The sequence below is a fragment of the Macrotis lagotis genome, chromosome X (genome assembly GCF_037893015.1).
Source record: "Macrotis lagotis isolate mMagLag1 chromosome X, bilby.v1.9.chrom.fasta, whole genome shotgun sequence".
Classification (NCBI taxonomy): Eukaryota; Metazoa; Chordata; class Mammalia; order Peramelemorphia; family Peramelidae; genus Macrotis; species Macrotis lagotis.
Window position 1 is genome coordinate 281,909,716 of NC_133666.1, and position 14,626 is coordinate 281,924,341.

Here is a 14,626-nt window from a genome sequence, read left to right on the forward strand (position 1 = left end):
TATGTACAGTTTTATTGCTCTTTGACCATAGTTCCATATTGCTCTCCAGAAAGGTTGGATCCATTCACAACTCCACCAGCAATGCATCAATGTCCCAATCCTCCCACAACCTCTCCAACATTGATCATCTTCCCTTTTTCTCATCTGGGCTAATCTAATAGATGTGAGATGATATCTCATTGTTGTTTTAATTTACATTTCTCTAATCAATAGTGATTTGGAGCATTTTTTCATGTGAATATATACATCTTTGATTTCTTCATTTGAAAATCATCTCTTCATATTCTTTGACAATTTATCAATTGGGGAATTACTTGTGATCTTATAAATTTGATGCAATTCTTTATATATTTTAGAAATGAGATCTTTATCAGATCTCTTGGTTGTGAAGATTATTTCCTAGCTTTCTGCTTTTCTTCTAATTTTGGTAACATTGATTTTATTAGTGCAAAACCTTCTTAATTTAATATAGTCAATATCATTCATTTTGCAGTTTATAATGTGCTCCAAGTCTTGTTTGGTCAAAAATTTATCCCTTTTCCAAAGATCAGATAGATAGAATGTTTTTGGTCTATTAATTTATCTATGGTATTGCTCTTTATGTCTAAATCCTATAACCATTTTGACCTTATTTTGATGGTGTGAGATGTAAATCTGTGCCTAGTTTTTGTCATACTATTTTCCAGTTTTCCAAACAATTTTTGTCAAATAGTGAATTTTTATCCTAGAGGCTAATGTCTTTGGGTTTGTCAAATAGTAGATTGCTGTAGTCGTTTACTGTAGTTTTTTTAACCTATCCTCCACTGATCCATTACACTATTTCTTTTTTATTAACATTTTATTTATTTTCCAATTATATACAATAGTAGTATCTACCTATCTTTTTTTGTAAGGTTTACAATTCCCCCCCTTCCCTCTCCCCTACACAGACAGCTGTCTGATAGTCTTAACATTTTTTCCCTGCTATACATTGATTGAAATTGAATGTATTATAGGAATAAACATAAACCCCCCAAGAAGATGAGAAAACTCAAAAGAGAGAGAGAGAGAGAGAGAGAGAGAGAGAGAGAGAGAACACTTCAGTCTGTGTTCAGATTCCAATGGCTCTGTCTCTGGAGTGAGTTGCTTTCTTTATCATAAGTCTACCAGAGAAGTTGCTTCAATATTTTTCCCACAGTTGCTATTACTAGCTGTACCTCCACTCTATTCTTCTCCACTCTCATTTATTCTAGTCTCTCTCTCTCCTTTCATCCTGGCCCTGTCCAAAAGTGTGTTGAATCTGAGTACCCTCTCCTTCAATCTTCCCTCTCTTCTATCATCTATTCCCCCTTCCCTCCCCCATTCCACTTTATCTCATCCCTTTCTTCGCATTTTTCTCTAGGGTAAGATAGATTTCCTCACCCAATTAAGTGTGTATGTTATTTCCTGTCTGAGTCATTTCTGACGAGAATGAAGGCTCACTCATTCCCTCTTGCCTTCCCCCTTACACTCTGTTGAAAAAGATTTTTCTTGACTCTTATGTGAAATTTCTTGGCTTCTTCTTATCTTGTTTCCCTTCCTCCCAGCACTTTCCTTTATCACCCATTGACTACATCTTTTTACTATATTATACCATTATATTCCGCTCCTTCCTGTGCCCTGTCTATATATGCTCCTTCTAACAGTTCTTCTAAATGAGAAAGTTCATATGAGTTATCAATATCTTCTTCCCATGCAGGAATACAAACAGTTCAATATCATTACGTTCCTCATAGTTAGTCCTTCTCTTCCATCCCCTCTATGGTTCACCAGAGTCCTGTACTTAGAGATCAAACTTTCTGTTCAGCTCTGATTGTTTCAATAGGAAAGTTTGAAAATCCCCTGTTTCATTGAAAGACCATCTTTTCCCCTGAAAGAGGATGTTCAGTTTTGCTGGGTAGTTCATTCTCAGTTGTAAACCAGGATCTTTTGCCTTCTAGAATATCATATTCCAATCCCTACAAGCCCTTAATGTAGATGCTGCCAGATCCTGTGTAATCCTGACTATGGAGTCTTGGTAGTTGAATTGTTTGTTTCTGGAAGCTTTTAGAATTTTCCTCTTTGATTTGAGAGTTTGGGGCATTTGGCTATAATATTTCTGGAAGTTTTTCTTTTGGGATCTCTTTCAGGAGGTGACCAGTGAATTCTCTCAATTTTTATTTTACCCTCTGCTTCTAGGATCTCAGGGCAATTTTGCTGTATTATTTCTTGAAAAAATGAAGTCTAGGCTCTTTTTCTGATTGTGGTTTTCAGATAGCCCAGTAATTTTTAAATTTTTTCTTCTGGATCTGTTTTCAAGGTCAGGTTTTCCCAATGAGAGATTTCACATTTTATTCTAATTTTTGGCTTTTTGGAAGAGTTTTATTTCTTCCTGATTTCTTGCAAAGTCATCAGCTTCCTTTTGTTCCATTCTGCATTTGAAGGAGTTATTTTCTTCAGAGGGTTTTTTAATCTCCTTTTCCAGCTGGCCAATTCTGCTTTTTAAGGCATTCTTCTCTTCATTTGCCTTTTATTTTGTTTTTTTCCCATTAGACCTAAACTGGTTTTTAACATATTATTTTCTTCAGTATTTTTTTGTATATCTTTCCCCAAATTGTTGATTTGGTTTTCATGATTTTTCTGCATCACTCTCATTTCTCCTCCCAATTTTTCCTCCATCTCCCTTAATTGCTTTTCAAAGTCTTTTTTGAGTTCATCCATAGTCTGAGCCCATTTTCTATTTCTATTTCTATTTCTCTTGGAGTTTTTGGAAGCTTTGATTTTGTCATCATCTGAGTATGTGTTTTTATCTTCCATGGGATTAAAGTAATTCTCTATGGTCAGATTCTTCTTTTTCTGTTTTTTTACTCATTTCTTCAGCCCAAGACAGAACTTACATCTCATTTTCCCCATTGCCTTGAAAAATCTAAAATAAAAAATAAAAAAAAGACAGTACTTCCAAGGCTTTTTTGGGGGGGGGACACCCCACTGGGACCTTTATTCCTGCAAGGTCTTTTCCTCTCTTGATTATGCTTTAATATGTAGATGGCCCCCGTACTTCCCTCTGCCCTGGAGCTATAAGGAGGGATCCAGCTTGGCTACTTAGTATGGAAGCCCAAACTGCAACCTGGATCTGAGTGTAGGCTAGCAGCAGAGTCCTACCCCAGGGAAAGCAGAGAAACCTCTGCAGTCTTCCCTGTTCTCCTTACCATCTCTGGGGGTGAGGCTGCTTTCTCCAGATCCTCACTGCAGATTCTGCAACAGGTGCTCCTCACTCCACACTCATTCTGGTGTAGCAGAGTTCTCTCATTGCCCCTTCAAGCTGTTGCCAGTGATCTCTAGGCTGAGCTGGGCTGCACTGCGCTGAGCTGCGGCCAAGGATGTTTTCCCCAACCCTGGTCCTGGTGAAACACACCTTTCCCATAGAACTTCTAAGTTATCTTGGACTGGGAAAATGTATTCACTCAGCCTTTCTGTGAGTTCTGTCTCTCTAAATTTTTGCTAGAGTCATAATTTGTTGTCTTTTGGAGTTTGGGGGAGAAGGTGTTCCCAGGAAATGCTGCCTTCACACCACCATCTTGGCTCCACCCTCATTACTCTATTTCTTAACACTTCCAGGATTCTTATTCTCATCAGCCATTATTAGCAACTAATTGTTGCTAGTAGTGATGAGGAAGGTAGGCCCCTTCACAATGATTTCTCCCCTCAATGATGGCTATATGGACTAAGCAAGAACAAGTCTATCAGTTTGGGGAACAATATTATTCCCAAGGCTCTTGGACTTAGGATCCAGAGCTATTTTGATCAAGTTCTGAGGGGAGTTGGTTGTCAAGGGGGTTGTTGTTGTTGTTTGTCCTTCAGTCTCCAAGAAGACCATGACATCAAAGACCATGACATGCAAGTGAATTGGATTTAAGTGAAGGGGTGCAGTGCAAAGTCATCAAAGTCATTTTTCTCCTCTAGAGACATCTAAGTCCAGTGGCCATATATAATTCAGGATAATTGAAAGTGGACACAGTAGGAGAAGTTGGCCTTTTAAAGCTAAATCTGCCCCATGTCATAATTTGATTGGGACAATAACCATTCAGTAACTAAGGTTAGGTAAGAAAAAGAAAAGAGACCAAGAATGATCATTTCCAAAAAAAAAAAAATTAAGCTGAGAGAATAACACCTTCCAGATTTCTCAGTGATTAAGTCAGGTAAAAAGGAAAAAAAAATTCAAGAGACTCCTTTGCATAGTCAAAAAAATCAATCTGCTGGGGTGGGGGGTAAGAAAGACCTTGACAAAACATCCAAATGCTATGCTATTTACATTCATTGGGGGTTGGGAAGACCCTGACAAAAACATCCAAATGCTATTTACATTCATTCAGAATCAATCTGGGTCCAAATAATGAAGCACTAGCTTTAACCTGAGACCCATTGTTGGCTTGACCTATGCAGCACCTGCTGCCTCCCATGATTCCTCTAGAGTGGGATATTGTATGATCCTGTAGGAGGTCTGCCTACTTTAAAAAAATTTGGATTGGCCTGATTTTAAAGAGCTTAAGGAATTCCATTGTAGAATAGAATGAGTCCTTAGCAACAGGAACTGTTTCCTTTTTGGTTTTGTATCCATTTTTCCCAATTTCTTCTCCCCCTAAATCTCACATCCAGCATATTTTAACAGTATGCATGTCAGTATTTTTTAATAGTTGAAAAACATTGCATTGAAGGAGTAAGGTACCACAATAAATAGTACTAATGTTCAGAGGAAATATTAGACAGAGAAATAAATTATATCAAATATTCAAATATTCTTTCTTCTGTGATGGTCTTGTATATCCTGTGAGGGTCTGATTTCCAACCCATTGTTATCTAGATAAATAGTTCCATGTGGGCCACCTGGAAACTAACCCACAGGGTTATTTCACAGAAAAGGGGTACTGAGATGGTAGGAATCACCTCAATTATTCTGAGATGTAAATATCTCAGCTTCTTCCCCAAATTCATCCAAAGGGCTATCCCACTAGAAAAAAAGGTGTCAAAATGTAGGAATCATCTCAACCTTTATCTTCTCTCTCCCCTTAGCTTCTGCTAACAATTAAATAAACCTTTTTGTCCCAAATACATCTGGACTAGAGTCAAGTCTTTCATGAATTCATTATACTTTCTTGAACTCAATTCTAGACCATACCCCAATATTTTTAAACTTCATCAATGTGTTTTTAAATAATTGATACTGTTCTATAACTTTAGGATTCTATTAAGAAGGTAAGAAATTGACCAATTAAGGTGAATTGGAATTCTAATATAGGAAAAAGTACCAAAAATTTACTTAATTGGCCCATTTTTGACACCTAGACTTCTTAGTCAAAGAACTTACTTTTCCTCATTTGAGTTTCACACATGCAATCATTCAAATATTCTTGCTGCTGGAAAATGTGACTGGCTAAAAGCTTCAGGGGTTTAAGTAAATGTGAATGAATTCCCTTAAAAAGGTCTACTCAACCCAGAAAAATTTAGGAACAAAAAAAAAATTTTTTGTCCTTTGTAACATGAGGAAGATAAAATAATGATGATGATGATTTGAGATTTCTCTGTGGCAATCTCTAGCCAATTATTATGTGAGAAGTATAACCTCCTAGCCAGGAGGAAATGTTTAGTTACTTTAAACATTTTATAAAAAAATATGAATTAGGATTGTGTTTTTTACATCTCAAACTTGATTTATTGCATTTCATTTACAGCACTGTCCTTAGGTACATGAGCAACAATTAAATTATTTTTTTTTCCTGGATCTCTTACATCACATTTCAGCCTGGCATATCTTGGTTTTGCTTAGTGCTCAAGCCACCTGAAGCTCTGGTTATAGGCAATTGCTATATTACAATATACTGATCTGCCTGACATCAGGTATGATAAAATAGAAAGACAATATGCGATTGAAGCCATTTAGCCCCATGGGGTTTGATGTTAAATGAAGTGACCTTTGAAAGAACAACCCTAGCTTCAACTGGGATAGGATTCTTTTAAACATTCCTTCACCTGGCCCATTGAAAATTGTCTGTCATAAGGGAACATATCCTCATGTCCCTCTCTGCTCTGTAATAGCAAATTTCCATTATCATTCCAGGTGCATCATAATTAAGTATGACAGTGAGCCAGTAGATCAGAATAATACCTATTGGTATAATTTTAACTGCTTTAAAGAGATCCATTCTTCAACTGAAATTTTTGTTTATTCTAAACATGGCCAAAGCTAAAATAGAAAATTTTGTTGAAAATTACTTTTTGGACATGTGCAATTTTTAAAATGCCTTTTCAGTACACTTGTTTATACTATTTTTGAGTTGTTTACAACTTATGTGGCATTCATCAATGAATCTGTGTTGTATTGGAATCCATGTTCTTATAAAAAGATATTTTGATACTGACTTGGATCATCAAGTATAATTCTTGCCCTTTATAAACCTTCTAGTTTTTTTCTAATTATTGGACCTCTGTTAAATAGCCTTCTCTGTTACAATATTTCTGGGTTTTGCTTGCTCAATTTTTTTCCCCTTGAGTTTTGCTTCTCTTAGCTGTATATCTCCAAAACCAGCCTCTGAGGATGCCAGCCAGCTGTGCCAGTCAATCATTCTCTGGACCCTGCCTCAATGAATTCCTTGCTGTAATATATTTCATCTCCAAATGGACTCTGAAAGGCCCAGAAGAATCTGGTCCTGAATAATATGAGGGTGGAATGATACAGGGGAAAGATGAAGAGAATTGGGAATATAACAGAAAGAATTTGGGTGGGGATGTAAATAGACTCGAGATGTAAATTGACTTGAAGTAAAGAATTATGATTGTAACAGAAACAATTGTAATCTTAAAAGCTGTTTGGGTGGAGACCCTCATTGTTTAATGTAAAATTTGTATCCTGATCTCCTTAGGCTTTACCTTCTACCTAATTCCAGGTCCAGTATAGGAGAAAAGAGTTCACCTTTTGCCCTCTGGATGAGAGGCAAGGCATAAAAATCTGAGTTGGACCCTGACTCAGGGCCACAGTCTTCTCTCACCATGGCCCAGCCAATGCTGCTTGGCTGCTTGGCTGTTTGTCTGTCTCTCTCTCTCTCTCTCTCTCTCTCTCTCTCTCTCTCTCTCTCTCTCTCTCTCTCTCTCTCTCCCCCTCCCCCCTAATCCTTCCTATGTCTTGTAACCTTTTTAATAAATTTGCATTTTATTTCCACCCTTGCTTTCCAGAGTCTGAATAGTGATTCTTCATAGTCAGAACTGAACTCAAGTAGCCAGTACACTTTAACCTCTCTTGACCTTAGTTTTTTTCATTTCTTAGTTTTATCATAAAATGAAGATTCAAATTTATTTGACTATGATTTATCTAATCCCTATGATATGCAGAGTATCATGCTAGATGTAGGGACACAGAACAGAAATAAGGCACATTCTTCTCTCAAGGGGCTTACAAGTTAATAAAAGTATAAAATATATATATATATACATGTTACTAGGAAATAGGACAGTAAATGGCAAGTGGAAAGGATAGGTCCAGACTACAATAGTTTATTAACATTTCTTGATCTCAGTTCTGATTAAAAAGAAAATATTTGGGGCGGCTAGGTAGCATAGCATAGTGGATAAAGCACCAGCCTTGGAGTCAGGAGTACCTGGGTTCAAATCCAGCCTCAGACACTTAATAATTGCCTAGCTGTGTGGCCTTGGGCAAGCCACTTAACTCCATTTGCCTTGCAAAAACCTAAAAAAAAAAAAGTGAATAGGTTATGAGAAAGTAAAAGTAGCAGGTAAAGACTACTCTTGTTAAAAGTTTGAAAACAAAAGGAAGAAATAAAACAATACCTTGAGAGAATGATAAACTGAAGGGAAGGGTTTTTTTAATAGGAGAGTTCTAACAAAACTTAGCCTAATGTTTATAACACTCTCCTAGCTTGGATTTGTATTTCTTGACATTTCTTTCACATTCCCCTTCTTGCAAATTTTGTCCAAATTGTAGTAATAACTTAAATATGACATTTCAACTGTGCACTCCAATCACTGTATAATTTACTCTCCCCCCATGAATGCCAATCTGATCAATCCAAGAAGTATTTTATTAAGTGCATATTACATTCAGGGTTCTGTTCTAGACTCAGGGAATACAATTAACAACACACATACAAACAAATAATAACAACCAAAAAGTCCCTACTCTCAAAGAGCTTACTTCCTACTAGGAGGATTAAAATGTGCCTACTTTAATTTTAGGAATAAAACCACTAATAGGAGAATCAGAAAAGTCTAAATTTGAAGGAAGCCAAGGATTCTAACAAGCAAAGGGTTAAGGAAAGTAGGAGTATAATTCAGACATGGGAGACAGCCTTTGCAAGGCACAAAGGCAAGATATGTTCCAGAGATTGTAATACAAGACTGAACAATAAATTGGACTTGGGTTTGGGGGTAGAGTTAAGATTCAAGGATGATCCCAGGGCTGTAATCCTGGGTGACTAAGAGGATGGTGGTGTCCATAGAAATATGCAAGTTTGAAAGGATGGGGAGATTTTGAGGGGGGAGGGGTAAATCATGAGTTCCTCAATTTTGTGTCTCAAAGTTCTCATTTTTCTTCAAGGTTTAGTTCAAATGCTACCTTCTCCCATAAATCTTTCCTGATTTCCCTAGTTTTTTGTGACCTCTCTGCTGATGCAGAAAAACCTGGCCATGGGAGTGAAGAGATCACTTGTAGACAAACTTTGTAAATCTTTTCTTTGCATTGTAAAGGGAATCTTCCTTCACCTTCCACACCTGAGGGCCTGACCTTCAACCTAATTTGGATTGCATTGTTGTCTGAGGGGGCAGCCAGGAAGCACAGGCCCTGGAAGACCACCCAAAAGAGACCCTTCCCCAAAAGGCCCCTCCTCCAATGAGGGATTTGGGTCATTCCCAGGGTCACCACCCCCTCCCATGGGAGAGAATTTAAGGACATCTGAGGGTAGGGCTCAATTCTCTTTTACCTTCTAGTCTCCTGCTGAGCCCTGGCCAGCTGGCCTGGCCAATTGCATCAGCAATCCACATGATCTTCTCTTTAAACTTTTTAACTTTTCTATTACTTTCTTAATATGCTATAACTTCCTTTAATAAATCTCTATTTTCTTTCCAAAACCTGCATTCCTGAATCTGAGTTGCAATTCATCATGGGGTAGAACCAAACCCAAGAAACAAATCTGCGGTAACAAAACTATATTACATTTACTTATTCATGTTCATATTGTAGCTCTCAATTTAAATATAAGTTGCTTTAGGTCAGGAATCTAAATAAATATTTGCTGACTTAAATTGTAGGCAAAAGAAAAAGAACCACGAGAGAAGAACACACTGAAGACATATATCCCCAAAGCATCCAAGTTAGAAGGAAAGGCTCCATCTATACTAAAATACTCATAATAATATGTTTATGGTAGCAAAAAAAATGGAAAGAAAGTAGATACCTACTATATTGCTATATAAAGAGTGCTATATATGTGAACAAGGAAATCTAACTATTCTTGCTCATTAGTATAATGAGCAGGGTGGAGGAAATATATAGGAACCAATGTATCAATTATATTTGTAACCCCAACCTATGATTGGCATGATGGGGCAGGAACAAAGCCTTTCAAAGTGCACAAAAGAGCTTATATTTTGGGGATTTCCCTGCCCCTCTCTCCCACCATGAGAGAGGTGTGCCATTTTGTTGAGATATCTTAACAAAAACTATTTTAATCATTCTGGGGGAAAAGTGCTATATATATGAATGTAATGAAATATTATTTCCCTGAATAAAATAATAAAAAAAAGTTGGGGGGATATACGAATTAATGAAAGAAAATAAAAGAAAATTAAGGGAACATCTACCTTTGGATCTTCCTAGCTAAGTGACCCAGAACAGATAACATAGATGAAATATTATATATAAAGCATTGGGCAAACTTTAAAATTCTTTATAAATGTTAACTATTATTAACTGTGTCTTAATCTCTAGATGTGCTATATATGTTAAGCAATTTTCTAAGAATTTTCAACTAATAACTGCATTGATAGAGTACTCTAACACTGACTTTTTATAAGAATTAGCCTTATTAATATTTTTTTAAATTTGGTATAAGAAGTAAAACTCACTCCTGCTATCTCTCCATTGTGGTATCCCCAAGACCTGGCTTCCTGATATCCTGTAGTGCTTACCAAGTGCAATTTTACTGTCACTACTTCCTACTTTTCCCTAACAGGCTCCTCTTCAAGAGCCTATATTTGCTCCCAAAAAGTTGTACACGACTGCCCTCTAGTGCTAAAGATATTTGATACAGAAGCCTGACAGTGGAAGGATAAAATAAAAAAAAAAGCATTTATTAATCACCTACTATGTTATCTTATTCATCCTAACGACAACATTGAGAGGTAAATGATAATATTATTTTTGTGTAACAGTTAAGAAAACAAAGGAGACAGAGATTAAGTGACTTGCCCAACATCATACAATAGTAAGTGTCCGAGGCTAGATTTGAACTCAGGATTTCCTGACTCTAACTTCAGTGCTCTATCCATTGTACCACTTAGCTATTTCTAATAAGAGGCAAAAAGAAATAGAAAGAGTAAAATTTGTGATTTACAAGGATTATTGAACTTTAATCCCAATGTTACTTACTTTAGAATCCTAAAATTTGCTCTTCTTTTTTAGCTCCTTTCCTTCTTACTAATCTCCTTCTAAAAGGTCTTATCCTTGGTATTAGCTCATTTCTAGTTCTTCTATCAGATAGGGTTACTCAGAATTATTACTGCTTCAGCCTTCCAGAATCTGCTTCCTCCACTCCTAAAATCCTGGTTTGGAAATCTAAGGTCTAAAATAGGTATAAATCCCCTGCAGTCCTTTCTAATCCACTTTTTTATTAACTTTAATTCAACAAATAAGTCTGCTGAGCAGAATTTGGAGAACTAAGTTTCCCTACCCCTTTCTTTCCTTTGTTCCCATATGAGACTCTTCCTTATCTGGTTTTTAAGCTATTCCAGACCTAGTACCTACCCTACTTTTTTTTTTTTTTGGCAAGGCAAATGGGGTTAAGTGTCTTGCCCAAGGCCACACAGCTAGGTAATTATTAAGTGTCTGAGACCAGATTTGAACCCAGGTACTCCTGACTCCAGGGCCGGTGCTCTATCCACTGCGCCACCTAGCTACCCCACCTATCCTACTTCTCACCCTCCTTTAGAAATCTCTGTGAATTCAGAGGTCTGGAAAGACTTGCATGAATTGTTGCTGAGTGAGATGAGCAGAACCAGAAGAACACTGTACACTCTAACAGCAACATGGGGGTGATGATCAACCTTAATGGACTTGTTCATTCCATCAGTGCAATAATCAGGGATAATTTTAGGGTATCTGCAATGGAGAATACCATCTGAATCCAGAGGAAGTGGAGTTTAAACAAAGACCAATGATTATTGCCTTTAATTTAATTATCAGACTACCTTATATGGGGAAGAGGGGATAGGTAAGGGACAGTAGGGGAAAAATTGTAAAATCCAAAACCTTACCAAAAAAAAGTAGAAACTACTATTGTATATAATTGGAAAACAAATAAAATAGTTATATAATAAAAAAAAATCTCTGTGAGTTAGTCCCTCAAATCCCTATCACTCTTTCTCTCCCTCCATCTTTTTCCCCCTGCTGATTTTTTGGCTCCAATATAGTGCAACTGAAGTTTTATATTAACCACAATGTAGCAACAAAATAATGAGACTCTGTAGCTGAATATATGCATATTTAATACAGTAATCAAGGTAAGGTGGGTAATGAGCAATGATTTTGGCTCTTTAAATTATTCTTTATTCTAATTCAAATAAAACAAGGGTTTTAGGATCTTTCTTTTCTCTATCAGGATTTAATCTATTTGGGGTAAAGATGCCCAAATATATGAAAATGGTATTTAAGTTGTATGAGGGCATTATCTTTCTTTATAATTGTAGGCCAAAGAACTTTGAACACAATATGAAATCTTCACAATAGCAATTATGGTTATCAAGGTTGATCACTAAATTGGGAATTTCTTTTTTCCTTTTTTAGGCCTGTCAAGTCATAGATGAGACAAACCTACCTTGAGTTTTGTTATTATTTCTAAAACATAGCTAGCAAAATCTCATAAAAGGGGGGTAGAAGGTGCTAAGAAACATGCAGTACTTATATTGAGTAATTCAACCAGGGGCAGCTAGGTGGTGCAGTGGATAGAGCACTGGCCCTGAAGTCAGGAGGACCTGAGCTCAAATTTGACCTCAGATACTTAATAAGTGGCTAGCAATTAAGCAAGTCATTTAACCCCACTGCCTTTAACAAAGAAATTTTTTTTAAAAAAAAAAGTAATCCGGGGGCGGCTAGGTGGCCCAGTGGATAAAGCACCGGCCCTGGAGTCAGGAGTACCTGAGTTCAAATCCGGCCTCAGACACTTAATAATTACCTAGCTGTGTGGCCTTGGGCAAACCACTCAATCCCATTGCCTTGCAAAAAAAAAAAAAAGTAATCCAACCTCTTTAAATCATTATTAATTAAAGAAATGCAGATTAAAACAACTCCAAGATACCACCACATAACTATCACATTGGCTAAATAAAGGAAAATGTTGGAGGGGATGTGGGAAAATTTGAACACTAATGCACTGTTGGTGAAATTGTAAACTGATCTGACCATTCTGGAGAGTAATTTGGAACTATGCCCAAAAGTTTATAAAACTATGCGTAGTCTTTGATCCAGCAATATCACACTACTAAATCAATATCCTAAAGAGATCATTAAAAAAGGAAAAGGACCTACATGTACAAGAAATATTTATAACACCTTCTTTTTTAGAAACAAAGAATTGGCAATTGAGAAGATGCCCATCACTACAGGAATGACTGAACAAGTTGTGGTACATGAATGTGATGGAACATTATTGTTCTTTAACAAATCAAGAGCAGATAAATTTCAGAAAAAAATGTGGAAACATGTAAAATTGATACCCAGTGAAGTGAGAAGAAGAACATTGTACACATTAATAGGTGATGATCAATTGTGATTGACTTAGCTCCTCTCAGCAGTTCAATGATCAAATTCTAAGGGACTTGTAATGAAAAATGCCATACACATCTAGAGAGACACCTATCTGAATATAAAACAAGGCATACTATTTCCGCTTTTTAAAATTTGTTTTATGATTTTCTTTCTTTCTTGTATTTTTCCCTTTTGTTCTGATTCTTCTTTTGCAGCATGATTACTATGGAAATATATTAAATATGATTGCACATGTATGACCTATATCAGATTAGTCATTGTCATGGGAAGGTAAAAAAGGAGGAAAAGGAGATACAAAACTGTGGATCTTACAAAATTTTACAAAAAAATGGATTCTGAAAGCTATCAGACCCCAGGAGTAGAACAGGATCTCACCCAGCCTATAGAACAATCAAGGCAGGAATCCCAAAACCAAAGAGGAGTCTGCAATTCTATCACTCTGAATCAGCAGAACTTTCAGAATATGACTGATAGGGACTAAGTCCAACAGCATTATATTGTTGCTCAGGAACCTGCAGAGCCCAGACCAGGAGGGCAACAATCAGACTTTGTCTTGGATCAGACCACTTTGGGAGCAATAAAAGCTTATAGGTCACTAGCCTGTCCCTGAAAGCCTGGAATAACAGAACATTCAATAAATGAAGAAAACAGCAACAGGATCAATCCATACCTTCAACCCAGCTCTAGCATTTATTCTGAAATTGGGAAGTTGACTGGAAGGATGAACCCACAAAGGAATTACATCATAAAGAGTTATTATGGTGGCAGGGACTCTCAAGATAAAAACCCTGAAGAAAAGAATGATTCCAAAACATCTATAAGCAATGTCTAAGAGGAAAATAAAACTTGGGTACAAATTCAACTAGGATTCTGAAAGAGATGAAGCTAGAGTTTTAAAAATAAGTTTTAAAATATCTTTATAAATGAAAAAAGTAATTAAATCTATAGAAAAAAAGAATTAGAAAGGGCATTAACAGTTTAGCACAAGAGATATAATCTTTGCCCAAACAAAAAACTCCTTGAAAATTTGAATGGATCAAATAGAAATCAATGACTTCATAAGACAACAAAAAGTACAAAAAAATTTGAAATACTGAGCTGAAAAATATAAAAGAAAGTGTAAGATATTTCATAGCAAAAAGCAACTGATGTAGAAAACAGATTAAGGAGAAAAAAAGAACTTTAGTTACTTAACTATCTGAATGATGTGACCAAAAAAAGAGGCTAGAAATCACATTTCAAGAAATATTAAAAGAAAACTACCCAGATCTCTTAGAATCAGAGAGCAAAGTGGAAATAAAAAGAATCTACCAGTCTCCTTCTGAGAGAAATCTTAAAATGAAAACTTTCAGGAATGAAAGAGCCAAAATCCAGAATGTAAGGGGTTAAGAGAGTACGTGGCCATGAGGAGTTCATCCTGAGAGAGACCTGGGACAACAGGAATGTCCATACCAGAGTGCTCTGAACTCAGGAAGGAGCTCTGGCCCTTCTCTCTCTTTGTTCTCCTGCCTTTCATCCTTATCTTGTTGAAGATTCTCAGGAAGGACCTTTTGTCCTTATCCCTCAGCCTTTCATCCTTAT